Source organism: Mesocricetus auratus, unplaced genomic scaffold (genome assembly GCF_017639785.1).
Source record: "Mesocricetus auratus isolate SY011 unplaced genomic scaffold, BCM_Maur_2.0 Super-Scaffold_100010, whole genome shotgun sequence".
Lineage (NCBI taxonomy): Eukaryota > Metazoa > Chordata > Mammalia > Rodentia > Cricetidae > Mesocricetus > Mesocricetus auratus.
In genome coordinates, this window is record NW_024429194.1 from 62,893,079 (window position 1) to 62,917,888 (window position 24,810).

Genomic DNA, 24,810 nt, shown 5'->3' on the forward strand with positions numbered 1-24,810 from the left:
CAACAGAGAGAGCACTCAGAGTCACTGACTAAATCCAAAGTCTTCCTTTAGATGTGTAGTTGAGTCTGTTAGGAAGAAAAAGCCCCCAAGGAACCAAAGCGAAGAAGAGAATTGAAAATCTGATGGTAACTATGGAGACAGATCCAGATTTTAGTAACCAAAAAAGCAAAACACCATAGAACAGATGACTTTGGAAAAGAACCTGGTAGATTTTTTCCCCGAGCCAGGGTTCCCCTGTATAATCCTGGCTATCCTGGAACTCATTCTGTAGACCAGGCTGGCTGGCCTTGAACTCAGAGATCTGCCTGCCTCTGCCTTCTGAATACTGGCATTAAAGATGTTTGCCCCACTTTGTCTGGCTGAGCCTGATAGAATTTTTAGGTGTGAAAAATACCATATTTCATCCACTCTAAGACATATTTTATTTCCATTTCAGAATCTTGCAAGCACACATGGCTAGACAGAGCTTTTGATGTAATTGTTACTGCTTATTCACACTTCAAAAACTCCAGGAGACAAGATGGAACACTCCTGCCAGAAAGCATTGCAGTAGAGACTTTGGCATCACAGAGGACAAGGCAGTTCTGAAGATATGAAGTTTTAAGGTCATTTGGAAGAGTTTAACTCTAAATGTGGACAGCAATGATATAATATATTTCACTTATACTTTCTCTTTAAAATTAATATACAAAGTAATAAATTGTAAAACGTTCTTTTGGTTTTTCGAGACAGGGTTTCTCTGTCTAGTCTTGGCTGTCCTGGAACTTGCTATGTAGACCAGGCTGGCCTTGAACTCAGAGATCCACCTGCTTCTGCCTCCTGAATGCTGGGATTAAAGGTGTGTACCATAACCAACCAGCTATAAAAAATCTATGTTTAAAGTCTAAAATAACCCTCAAAATACATGGTGCAAAATTCTATGTCAGGAAACATTTTCTATAGCTTAATTGTAGCATCTGAGATTATATGATGAGCAGCAGGTGTTTTATCAGTCAATTTAGGATTGAAAAAGAAATCTGTATATGTTCTGAACAGGAAGAAGCCTGGGGACAAGATGTTTACATATTATTGGGTGAACAGGAGGAGTGAAGCCAAAGTCAACTACTGCATTTGCACACCTACATTTCACACTAGCAAAGACAGAGACAGTCCAAAATCAATCAGGAAGGTGGCCTCTACTCTTCATTGCTTTCGTGAGTTTGTTTTCCAGATCTAAAAAACGACCAGGACACTCAATTAATCTCATCTAAATGGACTAAAATCATCAGTTAAAAGTTTGAAATTGGAGCCATGTAGTGCACACTTTTAATCCCAGCACTCAGGAGGCAGAGGCAGGTGGATGTCTGTGAGTTCGAGGCTAGCCTGGTCTTCAGAGCAAGTTCCAGGACATCCCCCAAAGCTACAGGGAAACCCTGTCTTGAAAAACAAAACAAAAAAGTTTGAAATTGAAGATGGAGTGATAGCTCTGTTGGTAAAGTGCTTGCCATGCAAATATGAAGACCTGAGTTCCATCCCCAAATTCACTTTAAAAAGCCAGCATGGTGGCACAGACTTGTAATCCCAGTGCTGGGAGGCAGAGAAAGGCAGATCTATGAGACTCACTGGCCAACCAGCCTGCTAGCTGGTGAGAGTCAGGCTAAGAGAGAAACCTTGTTTCAAACAACAATCTGGACATCAGGCTGAATGTAGTTGCAGGCATCTTTAGTCCCAGCATATGAGGGGATTCTGATCTATGTATTTAGTTCTAGGGCGGCAAAGACTACATAGTGAAACCTTGTTTAAAACCAACCAAACAACAACAGCAGCAAAAACCCCCAAATAAAGAAAATAACAAAAATTATTAAAAACCCTAAGGCGGATAGCATTTGAAGAATGACACCTGAGGCTGACTTCACCCACACGTGTGCACCACCACTACCACATGAATGCTCACATCCATGCAACCACACACTCATGTGCACACAAGTTGGAAATGCCAGACTGGATTAAGGTTTTTAGTTGCATGCTATTATATGTCATAATGATATAGAATGGTTAGCGGTTAGATAATGGGGAAAGATAGCAAGTAAGATTACAGTGTATACTAACATTAAATTGACTTTAAATAGATAGAATAGGGGTTAGAGTTTAGACTTAGTGGTAAAACATGTGTTTTGCACAATGTTCAAGTCCTGGGTTCAATCCTCAGCACATGCCCTGCCATATCCCACATTAGTAGGGTCTGAAGTTTGAAAAAATAAGAAGTTACTTTTTAATGGATATAAAATGTCACTTTAGGAAGATTTAAACAAATGTCCAGGCAAACAGTGGTAGCAGTTGACACTGAACTGTCCACTTAACATTATTAAAATGAGGGGCTGGGGAGATGGCTCAGCAGTTAAGAACACTGACTGCTCTTCCAGAGGACACTGGTTCAATTCCCAGCACCCACATGGCAGCTCATAACTGTAACTTCAGTTCTAGGGAACCTGACACCTCCATACAGACATACATTCAGGCAAAACACCAATGCAATACAATAAAAATAAATTATTATGAATAATTGAAGTGGAATATTTTATGTTATTCATATTTTACCATAATAAAAATAGGCTTTAGGAGATCTCAAAATGTAGTTATTCCATCATTATGAAAGTCACAGGTAACCAGGATAGTAAAGCTACTTTTTTTTACTTTTATGCAGCCACTTCAAACATAAAACAAAACTATCGGAAGAACTTGCCAAACTCACCATACTATGTTAGAGATGTTGAAAACTCTGGACTCTCCAGAAGCTGCCAGACAAACGTGACCAGGGACTGAAGAGTTGAGCAACAGTTGAAAATGGTACTCTGATGGATATGCCTCGACTCTTTGCAGCAATTAGAGGATATGCATTTGTTTAAGAGCATACGTGTCCTTTTTTTTCTCATTTAGCAGCATGATAGACATTCGGACCAGGAGTGCCTCCCAGAACACACTCTTCCAAAGAAGAAAATGTCGTTGGAAGAAACTATCCAGGAGAAGCTGACCTGATACCCTGTGAAGGTCACTTTGGTCCTTAGGAGTCCGGAAGAAAATGTCGTTGGAAGAAACTATCCAGGAAAAGCTGACCTGATACCCTGTGAAGGTCACTTTGGTCCTTAGGAGTCCGGAAGGGGCCACTGAGGACACCACACTGACAAGAAATACTCCTCACTGCTGAGTCTATGAATAAATGTAGAACCTGTCTCATGGAGTGGGTTGCGTGATGAGGCGACAGATGAAGATGCAGTGGTCCTTGTCTCCAGCACATCTGTAAGAGCAACCACCTGAGAAGCACACAGTGGAGGCCTGTGCACCTGCACCCCACTCCTTACAGTGAAGAGTGAAGGTCCCTGAGCCAGATGTGCACTTCATTCAGTTCAGGGTCACCAGAGCGGCCAGCACCAACAAACAAGTTCCAGAACTTCCGAAACTGGATGCCTGTCCAAGCTCCGAAATAAAATATAACCATTGCTCTATTTTTTAAAAATAAGACTATCATAGAACATTTAAATTGTTGACCATGTGTTACAAAACAAATCTTGACAAATAGAGATAAGTATCACATGGGCCACTTGAGCAATTAACTCAAATATTAACAGCAGAAAGATAAAATTCCTATATAGTTGGAGATTCAGAACTAGATTGAAAACAGCATAACTAAAAAGGGAAATTAGGTGGTATTCAGACTAAAATAAGAAAATCTACAAACAGATCATCAGCGCATGGGTCAATCCTAATTTAGACTGAACTGTAAATGACTATGACCAGTGCTTATTTGTGTAGTGAGGGTGTTAGCAGAAGAATTTGGGCATGTGCAGGGTTGAGAGAGGGGAGTTACTTGGTGGTGGGGTACATATGAAAAACTTCCATGCTATGTTCTGAGATTTGCTGTGACCTAACAGTGATCTAAAAATGTCTTTAAAAACGTGAGAAAGCAGCTGACTAGATGACTCAGCAGGTAAAGGCAACTGCTACCAAAACTGACAAACCGAGTTTGATCCCTAGGATCCACATAGCAGATCTGACTCCACAAGTTGTCTCCTTGTCCCCATATCCGTGAAACAAATAAAAAAATTAAATGTGAAGAACAGCTAGGAATGATTGCACAGGTTCTTAATCCCAGCACCCAAAAGGCAGGCAGCGGTCAGCTTGATGTACATAGCAAGTTCTAAGCCAGCTAAGAAGTTTGAAATTACAAAGCAAGTCCTCTCTCTCTCTCTCTCTCTCTCTCTCTCTCTCTCTCTCTCTCTCTCTCTCTAATATTATATATTAGATTATATAAATATATAATTTATGTATGTGATATATTTATAAAATATGTATATACAAAATTAAAAATAAGTAAATGGGAAACAACCTAGGTAACCTTTGCAAAGAATTTATATCTTCAGTACATTAGATAACAAGACCGGGAGACCGGGGGCTGGAGAGATGGCTCAGAGGTTAAGAGCACTGTCTGTTCTTCCAGAGGATTCAGGTTCAATTCCCAGCACTCACAGGGCAGCTAAAAACTGTAACTCCAAGATCTGAACCCCCACACAGACATACATGCAGGCAAAACACTAGTGCACATAAAATAAAAAGAAAAGAATACAAGACAGAAAAACACCCAAGATCCTAACCCAAGAAATTACAAATAACACCCCAGTGCTTGAGGTAGAGGCAGGAGGGATCAGGAGTTTCAGGCCAGAATTAGTTGCCTTAGACCTTGTCTCAAAACAAACACACATGTTACAGAAACTTCTCATCCTCTATCACTAAAGCAGATGGAAAAATTAAAAATGCAAGAGTAAAACTTAGGAAACCAAAACAAAATAGGGGCTAGGCTTTGGTGGCGTACATCTTTAATCCCAGCATTCAGAAGGCAGAGGCAGGTGGATCTCTGTGAGTTGGAGGCCAGCCTGGTCTACAGAGTGAGTTCCAGAACAGCCTCCAAAACAATACAGAGAAACCCTGTCTTGAAAAAAACAAAAAAAAATAGGAGAAAACAACAAAATTAAAAATTGGTGACTGGCCACTCACCAAAAGGCACAGATTTGTCTGAATCATCTGTGGATAAAAGTGCCGAGTTACTCAAGGTTCGCTGACAGGCTCATTTAGTAGAGTAGCAATGATGGAAAGGGGAAACTTGCAAGGGTCTCACAAGACAGAGGCTCTTTCACCCGGGGCAATGTTGCTGCTGATCCCATAGGAGATGATATAGGAGAGACCAGTCATCCAGATCAGCCATGACAGGTGGATCCTAGAGGATTCTACTATTCCTTAGTTTCAAAATTGTCTTCCTCTCTGTCATATACAATAGGACTAGGGCTGGTGGGATGGGTCAGCAGGGGAAAGCGTTGGCAGCCTGAACATGAGTTCCATCCCCAGAATACATGGTGGAAGGGGTGAGCCAACTCCTACTCTCTGACCTCTATGCACAATGTCACAAAGGCACACACACACACACACACACACACACACACACACACACACACACGCATGCCAAAGAAACAGATAAAAGTTTAAAACTGGGAGATATCAGACTTTGCTGGGATTGTTTTTCTATTTTATTTATTACTCTGAATAAAGTTGAACAGGTGTGTCCACTTAGTGATCATTCAGCAAAACTCTATTATAATTTATGCGGCTCTATAAACTACACAAAATTTCTTTGTTAGATTAAACAAAGAAAACTTCAGGATAGCTTTTCTATGCAGAATTTTCAATTTTCGTCAGAAGTAAGGCAGTGGCTCAAAGTCATGGAAGTCCATAGCCTTTCCATGGGCTCCATTGCCTGTAGGTACTTAGTGTCTGCAGTGGGAGAGTGGTCTAAGGAGGCCCAGGTACAGTCAGCTTGGAAACAGTGTCCTGCGAGGTGGTGGACTTTCTCTTCAGTATGCGCTTCTGAAGGCATCTTGACTCTTGCTCCTTTAGTGTTTCCAAACTCCCTGTAGAAAACACCCTTGTGCTTGTAATACCTACAATTGTCCCTGTTCTTGCCCTAAGTCACACTAAAGTCATATCTCAACAAAGGCAGTGTAGGATTAGTGTAGGAACAGTCAAGTCGATTGATTTAAAAGATAAATGTGTCCAGGGGCATGATGGTACACATGCCTTTAATCTCAGCACTTGGGCAGCAGCCTGATGCACAGAGTGAGTTCCAAGACAGCCAGGACTACACAGAGAAACCCTGCCTTGGAAAAAAATCCCAAACAAAGCAAAAGATAAATGCCTCTGCTTGGAAAGCTATGATACCTGAATTTTCCCTGGGTGTTTTTGCTTCTTCATTATGTACAGTTCTTTGATGATTTTAAAATTAAATTTGAAAAACTTAAGTACATGTTTGTAGTATATATTGAATATGTAGGTAGTGAGAATAGAGAAAACTTGATGGTAATAAAACATTAAATTCAGAACAGAGCTGTCTCTGAGGATAGAGAGACTGTAATGTGAAGAAAGAAGGGTACTCAGGGGTTTCTTCTTGTTTGCTTACTGTTGAGACAGGGTCTCTTTACATAGCTCTGGCTGTCCTAGAATTCACTAGGTTGGCCTCAGATTTACAGAGGTCCACCTGCCTCTGCCTCTGGAGTGTGGGATTAAAGCCAAGCACCACCATGCCCAGCTTTGCTTGTTTGTAAGACAGGATCTTACCCCGTACCCTTGGATGGCCTGGAACTCACTCTGTAGAATAGGCTGTCCTGGAACTCACAGAGATCTGCTTAGCTCTGCCTTCTGAGTGCTGGGATTAGAGCCTGTGTGTCACCACACCTCAGCTCTATCCAGGGGGGTTTTCATCAAAGCTAGAAGATGGGCAGAGGGTTCTAGGAAATGCTCAAATCACTTTAAGACTCATTTACCAACTACATGTGTGCATGTGTGCATGCTCATGCAGGCAATTGCATAGGAACTGAATTATGCATGGATTTTGTTATTACATATACACTCTTGTATGTCTAAATACTACCTTTAAATGAGATAGCAGTGACAGGTACATGCTAGTCCATATTTATAAGGGGCATAATACAGATTAGTATCATTCTAAGTATTATACACATGTCACCTTATTTAAATGTTTACAGCGACCTTGTGGGGGAAGTATTATCTCCTTTCTAGGGACGAGGGAATGGAGATAAGAGAAATCAAGTGGTTTACTAAAGAGTAGATGGTAATTGTGGGGCTGGCATAAAAGAAGAAAAGGAAGTTGGCTGTCAATCAAACTGTCTCAGTTGTGTTAAGTGGGGGGTGGGGGCTTATTTACTTGTTTGTATTATATTCTGTTTTTGTCTTAGTGCTGGGATTGAATCCGGTGTCCGACAGGCTCAGTATGTGATCCAGCACTGAACTCCACCCCCACCCCAAGTTTTTCACACGGTCAGATATGACTGCCATTGCCTGTGTTTCAACCTAAGAAATGGAAAATAGAATCAAATGTAATCAGAGTGATGACATCAAGAAGCTCGCTGCAACTCCTTTTAAACTTACTGAGTTCTTCTGCATGCCAGTCCTAGATGCTGCTGCCTCAGCAGCACAGAAACACGGAGTCAAGTACCTAAACGACTTCCCGACATGCTTAAAATTCACTGAAGAAAGAAAGGCACCTTGGGAGAGACTGGTCAGGCTCAATGTGGAGTGTTGTAAGAGCCAACACTAACTGAGTAAGGTCAGCTGCTCCTTCAGCAACTAGTCTCTGGTTCCCTTTCCATCCCACAGTCTGTCTAAGAGGCAGCTTTAAACCAGTTGAGATGTAGCCATGGGTTTGGCTTGTTTGCACACTTCCAAGCAAACCCCAAAGAAACCCAGACAGAGCAACATGCTCCTCATTAGAACACCCAGCAGCATGAGATCAGAGGTCCCCTTCCCTGGGCTCCTGGCTGTACATCAACTCCCAGGAAGCTGTAAGTGAAGAGGAGAGGGCAGACAGATACACACTCCCTCTGGTTCAGTCTGTCTGGTCTGTGCAATTACAGCCCTGATGCTTTAGCTGACATTTCTAGGAGTCATCTTTCCTGTCTGTTGAGCAGCCTAATCTCTCTCTCTCTCTCATCCTTTTCTTTCCAATGAATCAAACCTCAAACTCTTCTTCTATGTTGGTGACAGGATATCTGATAGGAAACACATATTCTCCCGTGCCCTTCCTCAAGATGGAGCATGTAACATATTTAATCCAAAGTCTTTAGTGAAGACTTCTGCCAATCCTCATCACATTGACAACAGTGTATTGCACGGAGCAGAATAAAACATCAGCGACTGGATGTAGGTAGGAGCCTGTTGTGGGGACAGAAGCCACAGGGCTCCTTCTAAAGGGTACGGAGACATTTTGTAGCACAATCTGATCCCTTTGGGAGTGAGCAGGGAGTGGAGTATACCTGCACAAATGTAGTTAGCACGGTGTCTGAAGGTGATCGGAGCACTTTCTAGAACCCTCTGCTCCAAGCTCCATAAATCTCCTTTGCTCACGAAGCAAGGGCTGTGTGATAACTCACACGTGCTGTCCTTCCTCTTTGCTCCCTCATCTGCCCAGAATGAAAAACTCAAGATTGATGGTGATGTCCCTCTGGAGGAGCCAGAAGTGTCATTCATTCTCTCTGCCAATCTGTTTCTCTTCACTCCACCCCTGCTCTGCTGTACAGGACAGGCTTCATATCCCTCTTTTCACCCAAATCTTTCCGAATGACTCCCCGAATTTCCCTTTCTCTGGGGTTAAGGAGCCTGAGGACTTGAAGCTGTCCCAGCCATGTAGCTCAAGAAATACTCTCGGGACTAGGAAGATGGTGCAGTAGGTAAAGGTGCCTCCCACCGAGCCTGAGACCTGAGTTCAATCCTTGGGAAATGGGCTGGAGAGGTGGCTCAGCGGTTAAGAGCACTGACTGTTCTTCCAGAGGTCCTGAGCTCAATTCCCGGCAACCACATGGTGGTTCACATCCACCTTGAATGAGATCTGGTACCCTCTGCTGGCCTGCAGGCAAAAGGCTGTATACACAATAAATAAATAAAATATTTAAAAAAACCTTCAAAAAATCCTCAGGAAATTCCACATAGTAGAAGGAGAGAAACAGTTCCTGTAAGATGCTCTCTGATCTCCCTATGAGTGCCATAGCACACACCTGTGCTCACGTGCATGCATGTGCACACACACTAAAATAATAAAATTGCAATACAATTTTTAAAAAAAGGAAACAGCTTTTACAATGGCCAAACAGTAGAGTTCCTTCCCCTCCTCCGCTTAAAGCCTTGCACAGGCTTTCACAGGCTCCAAGGGAAGGACTCTTCTCCTGTGAAGGTGACAGAATATCTGATGCGAAACTCATCTCCTGTCATCTTCTAATCCTCAGAGCTTTGCCATTTATCATCTTGAGTTCACTATGATTCCACTGTGTAGAAAGTTCCAGGTAAGAAATGGAAGTGGAGAGAGCCGGACAGAGCAGTGCACATACTTGGCTTGGCTTGTGCCTAGCAGCCTGTTGTTCATAGAGAAGTGGAGAAACCTGGTACCTCTCTTTGCAGATGAAATATCACCTGAAACCTGCAGAGTCCATGACTCCCACAAACATCTGAAACTGTAAACCCTTGTGGGCAGATTGTCCTTCCTTCCTTGGGTTAAATAGCTGTCCCCACAGCAGCCTTGGCTTGAGTGCACATAGACACACTGCCTTCCACCTGCCTTCTCCACAGAGGCAGAAACCCTGTTTGCTTTTCTTTGATTTCTTTGTTTATTTGCTTTTGAGATAGGGGTTCATGTAGTCTAGGCTGACCTTGCACTATGGAGCAGAGGATGACCTTGAACCTCTGATTCTCCTGTTTCCACTTCTCAAGTACTGGGATTATAGGCATGTGCTACCACACACAGTTTATATAGTCCTGGGAGTCATATCAAAGGCCTCAGCTGTGCCGAGCAAACCCTCTGCCAACTGCCACATCACCAACCTAAGGAAAGCCTCCATTTACACCTCCTCCCACCTCCCATTCCTGGTTTTCACATCTCTTCAAAATCTACTCTGCAGAGCAAGAGAGATGGCTCACTGGGCAAAATGCTTGATGCAAAAGCATGAAGACCTGAGTTCGGATCCCCAGCATTCGTGCAAAAAGCAGGGTGCAGGTCTGTAAACCCAGCTCCTGTGGGAGGTAGAGGCAGTGGATTCTGGGGGCTCATTGACCAGTCAGTGAGAAAGAGTGAGTTCCAGATTCAGTGACAGATCCTGCTCCAAAAAATAAGATAGAGAGTCACAGAGGACTGGTGCCAGCTTCTGGCTTTCACACAAGCATTCAGCTGTGTGTGCACCTGCACACACAAGTGTACATACAACACACACATAAATAAATAAAGTTAAAAATAGTCTATTGCAAAACAAGTTTAATGTTTTAGCAGAAAATCCATCATCTTATAAAAGAGTAGGGCACAATAGAAAAGATAGATAAATTTGGCTACCCCAAAAGTTGTTTCTTGTAGAATGCTGGCAGGGTACAGAACACTAAGGATGTGTGTGTGTGTGTGTGTGTGTGTGTGTCTGTGTCTGTGTGTTGGTGGCTCACACATCAAGCACATACCTGCTACCGAGCATCATCTACAGCCCCAAATTTATTTTCCTTAAAAGTGTGTTTACCAAGTGAGAAGACCAGATGGAAGATGGTAGCTATTCAATGGCTCATAAAGGATTTGTATGCAAATATGTGAATAACTGATTCAAAAAACCAGTAAAAATAGCAACCTGAGCAACATAAAAAATGTGCCCAACCATGAAGAGATCATTCTTTAGTAGAAACCCAATGGTCAAAAAATATCCCCAAAATATGCACATTTTTTACTCCTCAAAAAATGTCAATTGAGACTGGGATTGGTGGCACGTGTTTCAACCCCAGGACTCAAGAGGCAGAGGTAGGTAAATCTGTGAGTTCAAGACCAGCCTGGTCTACAGAGTGAGTTCCAGGATAGCCAGGGGGAAAAAGGCAATTGAAATGGTCATCCGATAGGCAAGCTTTTCAAGTGTTATGAGAGGAGAGAACGGCTGAAATTCTTGCACACAGTGAGAGCACATATTGGCACAACCACTTTGGGAATTACTCACTCACTGATTCCAGAAATCTGGAAGCAAGTTAATACATGCATACCCTCTTATTCAGCAATTCTATTCAATTTTGATTTATCAACTATAAAATATGTACATTTTACCACCACACCATTATTTAACTTGCAGCATGAAGCGGTGCTGTGCACCAGACTCTAGAACTTTATATTGTGTAAACCTGACACTTGTCTACTGAACAAGATAACCATTCTTACTCCTCATAGGTCCGGGTAACCACTGTTTAATTTTCTAAGAGTTTGACTAGCTTAGATAGTTCTATTTGTCTGTGACTGGCTTATTTCACTAGGTGCATTATCTTTAGGGTTCATTCATATGTCAGGGTTTCTTTTTTATTATTCCAAGTAATATTTCATCCTATGTAAATGCCATTCTTTATACATGTATCAGCTGACAGGACATTAGGTGCTTCCCCTTTCAGCCAGAGTAATGCTGATATAGATATCTTCTGTTGCCAATTCTTTTGGATAAATAACCAGAATCGAGGTCACTAGATCATGCAGCAATTCTAGTGAAAATTATTGTTTTGAATAGATAAAGAGGCATCTTAGGTCCCCACACAGGCTAGACAAGCTCTCCACCATATGCTATGCCCCATTTTTAATTTTTTTTTGGTTTTATGAGACAGGGTTTCTCTGTATTGTTTCGGAGGCTATTGGTCCAGCCTGGCCTTGAACGCACAGAGATCTGCCTGCCTCTGCCTCCCGAGTGCTGGGATTAAAGGCATGCGCCACCACGGCCCGGCCCCATTTTTAATTTTGAGGAACCTAAATACAACTTTTCATAATGGCTGAATCTTTTTATATTCACATTTTTATTTTTTGTATTTATATATTTTATATATTTATTTATATTCACTAAAACTCCCAGAATGGACACCTTTACCTCATTCTTGACCTTACAGAGAAAGCCTGGGGGTTTTCAGCACTGTGTATGCTGTCTGTGGTCAGCTGGTCTTGATAGCAGCATGGTTAAGTAGATTGTGGTTTTGTCATTTCTTCATAACACACCAGTTAAAATGAACTGAAGCCTATGAGCAACATAATGAATGGCAAAATGTTGGAAGAAAAAAGCAACTCACTGGAGAATACATGAATGTGACTGAAGTTTTACAAGAGTTCAGATATATTTAGAGCCATAGAGGATTTTGGCCAAGGTCTATATGTAACACAGCTAAACTGCAGGTGATGATAAATGTAAAAGATCATTAGAATAGAAGTTTCTTCCAGAGGGAGAGAAAATGAAAATAGTTAGAATGAGACACAACGGAGACTTCACTATCTTAGCAGCAACTTAGTTCTTAAGCCGGGTATTAGGCATGTTTTCTTTGCTTAATCTTACATTTCTATAGCATATGCTTTATCTGTATGAAATGTCTGAAGGCAAAAGAAAGCATTCACACACACAAAATTTCTCAAGCACACTATGTGTCAGTCACTATGGCAAGAGACTGAGATGAGTGTGTGAAAAGAAATATTCTCCAAGTTAGAATGTGCAAATAGCAAACAAATATTTCAGACACTGGAATTTCAGTAAGTCTACACCAAATTCTATCAGGAATGAGCCACAATGACGAAGAGAACACTTTGAACCTGTAGCCCCAGAATGGCATGGTATTTATAATAAACTTCCTTTACTGATGCTAGTCAAGAGACACAATGATGTGGACAATTTAAGCGATGGGCTTACACACTCAACCAGATGGGGAGGAGGCAGACAGAGGTCAGCCAACATTAGTTAATAAAATACATCAATTAACCCAAAAAACAAAATATTGTCTTTGGAGGGCCTTATCCCATGAATGTAGTATATTCACTTAAGACACTTTTGTTTTGAAAACTTTAAAAGTATTTAGCGTGTGTGTGTGTGTGTGTGTGTGTGTGCGCGTGCGTGCACGCGTATGCGTGAACATGCATACACATGAGTGCACCCATACATGCAAGCACACACATGCGATGACAAGCTCATGTGCAATGGCATTTGTGTGGAGGTCAGAGGTCAGCTTGCAAGGATCGTTTTTCTCCTCCCATCATGTGCAGTCTGGGGATGGAACTCAGATCTTCAAGCTAGGGGGCAGAGCCATCACACCAGCCTTTCCTTGGGTATTTTAAAAAGCAATTTCACTAACTTAACACCACTTGTCTGAGACTGGACTGCTGGCTTCCATCACTCACTCAACTTCTGGATAGCAGTTATTACTCTAGGCATAGAGGAACAATGACAGGAGATGTTGATTCCTGTCTTCAAAGATCACAGTTTATGAGAGACTGTGGTGAGGAGAGAATCTAAACAAGATTATAAATAGGAAGATGTAAATATAAAGAAAATGCCTTGGGCATGTGGAGAATAGGATATCCTATTGTTTGGAAGGGAATGTTCCTTTGACACCTTCTCAGAGACGGTGAAAAGTTCCTAACCTTCAAAGATCAGGTGGGAATTTCATAGGACAAAGGAGAAGCATCCTACAAAAAGAGGAGTATGTTTCCACAAGGCATGAGGCATCAGGAAGGTCCCTTTGGCAGGGATGATGAGAGGTTTAAAGGCCCATGTGCTGACCTTTGGCAAAAGCAGATCCCTTCCTTAGGTGTGATTTGGGTGTAGAAAAAGGACCGTATTAGAGTCAGGCCCACACTCAGAGCCAGGCTCCACCATCCCTAGAAGAAAGAATCTGAGTGTAGCCTTTAATCTCTCTGAGTTTCCATTTTTAAACCTACAACACAGAAATAACAAGTCATTTTGATTGGACAGCTGGGAGGATTCAACTGGCCTGGGAATGGAAAGCATCTTGTGCCCAAAGGCCAGCCTCTCTTCTCCCAGCTTTGAGTTTTGTTTCTTTGAGAGTATGGTTTGAGCATTGGAGAGACAGTTGTGTAAAAAGATCACCTGGGCAAAACTATGCACCCAGAGGACACATCAGGCATCCAGAGCAGAATTAATGTGTCTAACATGTTCACATAAGTGGGATGGCCATCTTAGTTCTACCTTGTTCTAACTGACTTGAAAAGGAGTTTGGTGTCTACCCTGACTTTCCATTGGCCAGGGAAGAGGCTGGGACTTCACAGAGGAAAGTACTGTGGGTGGTCTTAGACAAAAGAACCAGGGTTAAAATGGGTCAAGTGCTTGCCACATGCTAGCTCCGATGTTAAGGCTTATCTGAATTATTGCATTTAACCATCTTGGCAAACCTTTGGGTTGGGGATTGCTACTGGTTACATTTTACACATGAGAAAATCAAGGCCTAAAGAAGTAACTTACTTAATTTGACTGGAATGGAAGTGACAAAGGCCTGAAACTTTGGTCTCTTAAGTCAGAGCCCAAACCTTAACTACTGCTTTCAGAGAAGCATAGAGGGACCTAGAGTCAACCAGGTCCCTGAATACCCAGAAGTGCTGTGGGCATACAGAGAGGGGATCATCTAACTCCTTAGAAAGAAATGAACCTTTGATGCTGTGCTGGTTGGCTTTGTTAACTTGACACAAACTTAGACATAGCTAGGAAGAGGGAATTAAAAAAAACATAATTCTTATGTGTATAAGTTTTTGTCTGCTTGTATGTCTACGTATCATGTGTGTGTGTGCCTTGTGCTTGCAGAGGCCAGAAAAAGATATTGGATCCCTTGGAACTGGAGTTACAGAGGGTTGTGAACTGTCATATGGGTTCTGGGTCCTCTGGAAGAACATCAAGTGTTCTTACCCTCTGAGCCATCTCTCTAGCCCCCTGGAAGAGGAAATCTTAGTTGAGAAAATGTCTCCATAATATTGGCTATAGGCAAGTCTGTGGGGTACTGTCTTGATTAATGATTGGTATGAGAGGGCTCAGCTCACTGCTGGGGTGCCAGGCCTGGGCAGGTGGTTCTGGCTGGTGTAAGAAAGCAGACCGAGGAAGCCAGTAAGAAGCATTCCTCCATGTCCTCTGTTTCCTCCAGGTTTCTGCCTTGAGAACCAAAATAAATCCTTTTCTTCCCCAAGTTGTTTTTGGTCATGGAGTTTGTCACAGCAATAGAAGCCTAATTAAGAAAGATACCTTGTGACAGGCCTCAGAGAGGGCCTTACAAAAGGGAAGAAGGGGGACCACTACAAAAACTGTGGACTGTATGTTAAAAAAGCAGTGGTCCATGGAGCCTTAGGAGGAGTCAGCCCTCTTGTCACAATATTTTCTGGCCCACCTGGCTGTGTGTCACCTGTCAGACTTTCCCCAGTCCCCACTGTTCACCCTGCAGCCCACATCCCTGGATCCCTCACTGCTGTTGAGTACTCCAACATCTGTTGAAGTGGAGGCCCTTGGGTTCTGGCTATCATCCATTTCTCCAGGGCTAGTTGTAGAGAGGGGGTGAGTAGGGACTTAATGACATGCTTTCTTTAACTATCTTCCAAACCTGTCATCCAGGATAGGGTTTATAAGCATTCATCAACAACACCCTAGCAAAGTAGGTTAGTAGGATGAGCCCACAGCCTGTTTGGGAATGGAAGGCTAAGACATTCCTACCAACACTCAGGACGCAGGGATTTTAACCACATACCCTCCTACACCACACACCCTTCAGAAAGTTGCTTAGCTGTCTAGCTGTCCTTCTTCCCTGTTCCCCAACTTCCATCATCTTTTGGCAAAATAAAGGCTGGACTTTGCCTCACTTCCCACGGAACTAATTAAAGTCTACAAAGTGCTCTGAGAACATTCAGTGTGGAGCTGTTGCCAAGACAGAATTATAGGTGGGAATGATGAGGAACAAGAACAGGTTAAAACTAGGATAGTTGAGTGGCTCCAAGGGGCTCCCTCAGTCTCTTCCTAACATAAACGTACAGTGCACACTCTCCTGACCCACGATCACCTTCTACCAGGGCTTGCTTCTTTTCCCAGGTGACAGGGACATCAAGTTCATAGTTCTGTCTTTCCTCTCCCCCCAGAATCACACACAGGCACTCCAGGCAGGACTTGTCATATGGGAGGGAATGGCTTGGTTTCCTCTTGGTCTGAAGCAGCGCCGTTGATGCAGGCTGCTGATTGCCATGTCTTCCAGGCTTCTAGCTGTGGTTGGCTAATAATTACTCTTCAGCTTCTTCTCCACTGTGACCTTGACATGGGCATTTCTGTAAAGATGTTTAAAAGATTCCTCTGAGGAGTCAGGTTCTGCCCTGGAAGAGTTTACCTAGGAAGAAAAAACACAAACAATAAAAGCAACAATTACAAAGCCACATACTCATATGGGCAAATAAAACAGCACTGGAAAATTAAAGTTACACTCCAGAACGTCCTTCTGCACAGCTGTGTATTCTCCTTTGATTGCAGATTTAAGACTATCCCTGTTTGAAAGGAGGGCTCCTCACTTTTTATATTCATTGCTCATGTTACAAAAGGTCCAATCATCTGCTTTTAAACAGGTGGACTTTCCCTCGAGTATTTCTGGCCTTTATTCTGTCAATGTTAAAAAAAACACTTTCTGGTTCTATCTCTCTCAATTTCATACCATGACAATGGCTTTCTTTGGTCCACTGTTCAAATCAACCTTTGCTGTTGTGGAACACTTCATGGGACCATTCAGCCTGTTTTCCAGCTATAGGCAGACAGTATTGTTGCATGATCTTTAGTCCATGTCTGGAATGTGTAGTTGAGAGAGCACCACAAAGCAAGAAAGATGAGGGCTGAGGGAGATATCCAAACCTCATAAAGGCCCAGGAATTAATTTCTTCATCCTTTAAAGAGAAGGTTCTTGTGGTTTCTCATCAAGGCAGGAAGGGTTCTCTGTTGTCTTGATTATTCATACATCTGGTTGCAAGTTGGTGGAAGCAACAGAGATTCAGATCTGTCATGGGAAGGCAGTCTCTGATGGGTCTGAATCAGCAAAAAGGAGAATGAAGATGTTTCATTCTGGCGTTTATCAAAGGATATCAGAAGGAGATGGCTAAGCCCAACGATGTGGGATAACTGTGCATGCTGGGTCAAGTTAAAACAGGGGTTGCAAACAACCTTCCAAATAGAATGCACAAACATAATGGCAAAAGGGGGCAGCCAGTAGTGAAAGAAATTGTCACCTCTTGCCAGGGTTATGTCATTATCAGAAGAAACAAGGGCAAAAGGAACTCATTTGAGAATGGAGATGATTATGGCAACAGGCTCAGTCTGAAGCTGCGTAGGGGGTTCATCTGCCTTTAACCTTGGAAAGGAGGACTTTGTGCAGTCCACAGAGCTATTGAGACAAATCTAACAAACCTGGCCTCTATCTAGCCTTGTTCTACCCAGGCAATTCTCTCTTCTTTAATACCTGCAGTGTGCACCTATGTTGCCAATTGAATTCTTTCTCCAAGCCACATTGAAGACTCTGTAAACTCAAAATTGGAAAGAAATCAATTCTATATTTTGTTTTGTTTTGTTTTTTTGACGGGGTCTCAGTAGGTAGCCAAAGCTTGCCTCAAACTTACACTACCCTTGTCTCAGCCTCTTAGGCACTGGGATTACAAGCATGAGATTATCATGCCTGATTTGAACCAAATCTCAGAGAGCAAGTTCCCCTGACATAGAAAATTAAATAATGTATCTCTTGAACTTGAAATGTAGATGGCCCAGTAAGTATTTGATACTGAGCAGGAATCCTGTCCTAGAGATGTCTGTGGATTTCAACAACAACAAGGATTAATGTCTCAGAAGAGCAGGTCATGGTCAGAGGAGTTTATAAGAGAGCAAAAAAGAAGCATGAAAACAATCCCAGAGCTCACTATCTGAACAAATCTATGTAGGCCCTACTAGGAGAGACAGGATTGAAGCTAGAGTTAGTGCTTTTCTTTTTATTGTCTCATAGTGCTGAGAATCAGAGGCATGTCTTGACAAATGCAAGGCAAGCACCTTCTCAAGTGAGCTCTATCCCCAGCTCAGTTCTGGTCTGTGTGTGCACATCTGCGCTTTATCTGTGCAGGTGTGCATGCGTGTGGAGACCAGGATACATACAACCTCAGATGTTCCTTCGGAGTCATCCACCTTGTTTTTTGAGATAAAGTCTATAATTCGCCTTGCAACTCACCAATTAGGTTAGGCTGGCTGGCCAGCAAGCCCTAGGGACCTTCCTGCCTTTGCCTCTCTTCTCTGGTGCTAGGATTACAGGTATACCCCACCATGCCCAGATTTTGTTTCTTGAGACAGGGTTTCTCTGACTGTCCTGGAATTCACTCTGTAAGCCAGGCTGGCCTCAAACTCAAGAGATCCATCTCTGGGTATCTATCTCAGGTCCTCATGCTTATGTGTCAAACAGCTTCCTAACTGAGCTAACCCCCAACTCCCAGGTGTGTGTGTGTGTGTGTGTGTGTGTGTGTGTGTGTGTGTGTGGTGTATGTGTAGAGGTCAGAGAACAACTTTTTGGGATCAGTTCTCTACTCCCACCATGGGTTGTAGGGATAGAACTTAAGTCATCAGTTTTGTGCATCTCACTGGCCTAACTCTCTATTTTGAAAGAAGTCACAGATCCTCTTTGCTTGAGAACCGACTGTACAACCGGGAGTGTCAGGAAAGTGAAAGAAGGGATGGCATAAAGCTCTAGCCTTCATTTTTCCGGTTGGCTCTAATTCCAGAGCTAAGAAAAAAATAAAAATAAAAACAAAAACTACAAGCGTATGAAATACTAGTTGCTTCTGGGAACTCTGGGATGCACTTCAGGAAAGGGAAGTGGTTTGCATTTTGATACAGAACAAGCCTCTGTGGTATAGGTGACATGACATAGTTCATTAATCTCCACGTTGATTTACCAAAGTCAACAAAAGTAACAGGAGAGACTATCCTTTGAATCTCCTCATTGCTTTCTTCACAATGGCTCTTTGCAAAGAACCCCAAAGATTCTCTCTCTCTCTCTCTCTCTCTCTCTCTCTCTCTCTCTCTCTCTCTCTCTCTCTCTCTCTGTCTCTCATGTGTGAGACAGTGACAGAGAGACAGAGACACAGAGAGAGGACTTCTCTTTTTCTCTTTCCCTTTTGAGGCAGTTATGTTTTCCAGACTTGCCTCAAGCTTGCTATGTAGTCAAGGATGACTTTTACCCTCTGGTCCTTCTGCCTCCACATTTTGAGTACTGGAATTACAGACTTGTGCTGCCATGACAGATGCTGGTGCTGGTGATGGAGCCCAGAGCTTCTTGCATGTTGAGCAAGCACTCTGAGCTACGTTCCTAGCTCTCCTTGGAGACTTTCTTCCACGATAGTTTCTTTGTATGTCCATGCCATATCTTGCAGCTTCGAGATGAGTCAGTGAATACTCAGCATGCTCCATGGAATACAGAACTATGGAGAATGTTCCTTGTTCCCTAGTGCCAGATGCCCTTCTATACAGTTTTGCCCAGACACAGATGGGGCTACAAACTACTTGAGAAAGCCTTGAATATGAAAGCCTACTCAGGTTCTATTTTCAATGTGTGTGTCTAACTCATCCTCTTTACTTATGATGTGCCAGGCTCTGGGAACACAGAATGACTGTGATACATGCAGCTCTACCAGCCAAGCACCCACAGCACAGCAGGAAACAGAACTGGAGAGCCATGTTTCATCCAGTTGAGTTTGGAAGTGTGGGACTAATGCTCACCGTGCTGAATCAAAGACTTCTCTACCTTCACTTCCTCAGAGTGGGGGAGTTGAGGAAACCACAGGAGTTTCACTAATCCCCCATCAATGGTGCTTGCTGCATTACTGGCCTCATTATTTCTTAATGGGACTTTGTTGATTACAGGCTGCTTAATTACAGTGACAGATTCCCTCTTGGTTAGGGGGACCTGAGACAAGAAAATAAGGATAAGAAGTGAAGGGAAGAACTGTGACTACAGGCTACCCTCCACTTTTACCACGGCCCTGCCACCCAGTGCAGGAACTAGTGTGAGGAAGGAGTCTCTGACCATTGATGTTGGACCTCTCACTACTGTCCTCCTCTCCAAATAATAATAGCCTCAAGGGATAAGATGAAAACCAACTTTTCCTTAGAGCTGTTTTCCCAGCTCTTTATTCATTAGGATTTATTTATTTATTATTTTGTTTTTTAGGGGGGGCAAGGTTTCTCTGTGGGACCCTGGCTGTTCTGGAGCCCACTCTGTAGCCCAGGCTAGCCCCAAACTCACAGAGATCTGCCTGCCTCTGAATCCTGAGTGCTGGGATTAAAGGTGTGCGCCAACACACCTGGCCTTCTATTAGGCTTTAAAATGTTTTATAATGAGAAAGAGATAGCAATATCATGTCATTATTGAACCACTTACAGTATAATTCTTAGAAGCAGGACACTGGATAGATGTTTGTTGAGTAAGTGAAAGATTGCTGAAAGACAAATAATGGACAAAGGCATTTGGAGGACAGGTTGCAGGAATACCTACCCTGAGAGTAGGCTGCAAAAATGCCTACATTGAGAAACCTAACTCAAAGACTCTTTCAGGAGAGCACCCACCCCCCTACTCCACCCAAAGGCTCTTTCAACATTATACATATACATCAACTGGCCAGGAAAGGAAAAAAAAGGAGCCCCATCTCCAACCAGCTGTGTGAGTGTGAGTGTGTGTGTGTGTGTGTGTGTGTGTGTGTGTGCGCGCGCGCGCGTGTGCGTGTGTATCCATACTGAAGATGAATGAGTGGAGAGTCAAAGAAAAGGATAAGAAAAGATAGATACTGTGCCAGCTGCACAGACAGAAGAGGCATTTCAGGCACTAAGCAGAGGTCTGGGAACAGTCCAGAAGGTCACAGTACCCTTCAGATAACATGGTCTTGAGCCGATCTTACTTGTCAACCCTACCATGCCTGTCCAAGATGCTTTACTAATCTTGTCTTATTCAACCACTGATGAGGTTAGGCAGCTATTTATTAGTCATGCTAATGACATGAAAACGGGCAGTGACAAAATGGGGACAATCAGACCAATGTTTTTGGTGATGCTGGAGTTGAACCTGAGGCCTTGTGCATATCAAGCATGCACCTTTCTCCTTACATCACATTAATTTTAAAATTTGGTTTTATCCCAAGTTACCTTTGCAATTATATTTACATAAATATTCACTAGAAAGGGTTTGCAATACAACCTGAGAATGATGGGTTGGGCAGCCAAGATATGACAGTCAAATTAAGATTTTGAGTTTCTCAGTGATAGCATGAATGCCAGTCTTTAAGAGTGGGTTATTTGTATCTACATTCTGAACTGTGTAATTTGAGAACAATTTCTCCTTCCCTTTCATTTGTCATTTTCATAATCCCAGATCTTTCTTCCTCCTTATACACAAACTGGCTTCTTCCTTATGCTGGGGGAGCATCAATCTGTCTATAAAACTCCTTAATCACCCGATAATTTAAACATAATAAACATGTGAACTATCTCTCAGTTAATTAGCTCATGAAATTGTGTTCATCTGCAGAATCACACATTTTTCCTCTTGCACTTCCTTGTCACTCTGAGCAATATCATAAGGAGGAAAACACTGACACCAAGTTTCTATCTGGAAGCCCAGCAAGACCTGTAACAGTTCAGGAAACAATCCAGTGACTAAAAGACTTGTCAGATGAAGGTTGGCTATATCACTTCTGAGATGGATGAACACTTGTCAGAGGGAATTGGAAAGAGAGAGCAGGCACAGACGCTTCTTACTGTCTAGTCCCATGGGGGAGATAGAACAGCACTCTGGAGGCAGAGCTGAGGCAAAGACAGACAAAGATGAAACCAGGAGTGGCAAGAGTCATTGCTAGAAACACATAAAGAATGCAACAAGAGAACTAACTTACAGAGAAAGAATTTAAACCAAAGACTACATCCAACACACACTCTCTCTCTCTCTCTCTCTCTCTCTCTCTCTCTCTCTCTCTCTCTCTCTCTCTCTCTCTCTCTCTCCCCCTTTCTCCCTCGTGTGTGTACACAAAGACTCCTCAAGACTAGATCCATGGAGAGGTGTACAGAAAGGACCCCAAATCTGGGAAGAAGAGTAAGATGTAAAAGCTAGAAAGGCATGCTGTAAAAATGCAGAAAGTTAGGTCACACTCCTGTCTTCCCTGCCTGTGTAAATCCATGCTCACCATTAGTGTGCAGGTCACAAGCTTTTGGCAAGGTTATTTGACCCATCTGAAATATGTCTTCAGGGCTAAGAGAAGGGAAAAGCATCTTCCTTCTATTACGGCTTTGTGCCTCTCCTGAGGAACACTTTACTTTGAGGGCCGCACTGATGAGATGAAATGGGAACGGGAGCTGACTGTCACCATCGGTACAGTGAGCTTTGAACCTCTGAAGGGCTGTCACTCAGAGGGCAGCTGTGCAAGGCACAAGGAATAGAGCAGAGCTACAGAAGCAGTTAGACAGAGGTGAGCATTTCCCCCAGCACTCCACTTCCCTTCTTGATACATTCTGTTGATACAGATGGTTTTGATGTCAATTAGTAGAGCCTGTTAGAAAATAGTGGTAATAACAGTAATTTTAAAAATATTCTCATCTATAATCTGGGTAAAATAATAATGTTTGGCTGAGATTAAACCAGAAGGAAAATGGAAAGCCCCATTATTGGCCCTTTGTGTGTGTATGTGTGTGTGTGGTGTGTGTGTGTGTCTGTGTCTGTCTGTCTGTCTGTGTGTCATTTCCTCAGAGAATACTGTTCAAATTTTTTTTGCTTACTCTCCATTTCTTTAAATATAACTGATACAGATGGCATTCTGCACAGGATTTGATATGAAGACCAAAGAGTTTCCATAAATGAGAAAACACTTAGACTCTATAAAGCTCTATATAGGTTTTTTTTTGGTTTTTTGAGACAGGGTTTTCCTGTGTTGTTTTGGAGCCTGTCCTGGAACTCACTCTCTAGACCAGGCTGGTCTCGAACTCACAGAGATCCACCTGCCTCCTGAGTTCTGGGATTAAAGGCATGCGCAACCAACACCGGCAGCTCTATATAGTTTTATACAGACTATATAACACACACACATGAACATGCCTACATGAGCTTGCACAAAAACACACAGTTGTAAGTTTTCATTAGCATTTCTATGAAACCATTTCACCAGCTTCCAAGATATACATGCATGTATGAAAGAGTCTCATGGCAAATGCCTTTTCTTACATGCCAGTACACGTAGCTCACAAATACAGGGTAGATCCATGACCCTAGCCCCTGACTCACAGCAATATCTGTGCAATACTTAAATGGAGAACCCTATGACTCTAAGTTCTTTGATAGTAAGTCATTCCTGGGATGGGAGAAGAAAGATAATGTTGGGAGTCAGGCTTGAGTTCACATCCCAAAAGGCCACTATTGCTTAATGTCTTTGAACCTTGGTTGCCTCACTTGTGAAATGGTGTTAAGTACTATCTAGTATCCACTCTCATGCCCCCATCTCATGCTGTGGATTGAATCACTTTAAATGGTTTCTAGCCTCAAATTAGCCTTTGGGGCCTCCTTTGTCTAGGGAAGCAGGAGAGAGCGCTGGCAATTAAAAGAAGATACTTTCACCCAAGGCTTGCCCAACTTGTTTTGAAAATTGGTTCAATATAAGTACCAGATAGTTTTCAAAAGACATTCTGATCCTGCCAAAATGGAGCCAATTTCAACGTTGCTAAGGAAAGAAAGGAGATGGGAGGGAAGTCATAATCTGCCGATGTGTTCTATGGCATATGCATTTAAACAAGCATCTGAGGGGGCTGGACAGTGGGCACAGTGGGGTAACAGTACTCAAGCATGAGGTTTTGAGTTCTAGTCCCCGGCACCCACATATAGCCAGACACAGCCTTGAGTACCTGTAACCCTAATGCTGTGGAAACCGGGCAGTAGGTCTCTGAAGCTTGTTGGTTAACCAGCCTAGCCCCAAACGGTTGGGCTCCATGTTTAGTGAGAGACCTTGCCACAAAGGCATCTCTCTCTCTCTCTCTCTCTCTCTCTCTCTCTCTCTCTCTCTCTCTCTCTCTCTCACACACACACACACACACACAGGAAGGTTGTTGTAATTTTTAAAAGCAGCATTCTAGAGAAAGATGCCATGCAACAGAGCTTGGGTGGAGGGGATTTTATTGAGGGAAAGTGAGTGGGAATGGGGTAAGGGAGGAGGGGAGACTGGCCTTTGGGTACAGGAGTGACAGAAGAGAAAAGAGAGGTAGAAAGAAAGAGAAAGAGAGAGGGGGAGATAGAGAGATGAGGAAACAGAGACAGGCAGAGAAAGACAGGTGGGCTGGGCCATTTTTAAAGGGAATGTAGAGAATGTGCACAGGTGGTGCTCTTAGTGGCTGCAGCTGAGGGCATGTCCTGTCAGAACCCCAAGGGCAGGCCAGTGCAGACGCCTGAGTACTAACAAAGATGGCACATACCTCATATGACTGAGTGCATGAATGTAGTGTTGGTGTCTACCTACAGCATAGCAGGTATCAGGGGCAAGTATGAGTGTCATATGTACTGGTATTTGCTGCTGGAAAGCATCAGGAGGTGGTGACATTGCTGTTTTTCACCCCTGGGGTCCCGAGAGCCTGACATTTCCTCACTGGGCTGCATCTTCAGTATAGAGAATAAATAGGATGTGTCACATGGTAGATGTGACATAAATAGTGAGATAAATATTAGGGACAGGCTGATCATGGTGGCACATTCTGCTAATCACAGCACTTGGGAGGTAGAGACAGGAGGATCTCTCTGAGTTCCAGAGCAGCCTGTTCTACAGCATGAGTTCCAGGACAGCCAGGACTAAAGAGACCCTTTTTCAAAAAAATCAGAATAAATAAATAAATAAATGGCTTTTATATTAACCATTCCTAGGACCATTCTGGGTCTGTCAGTTAA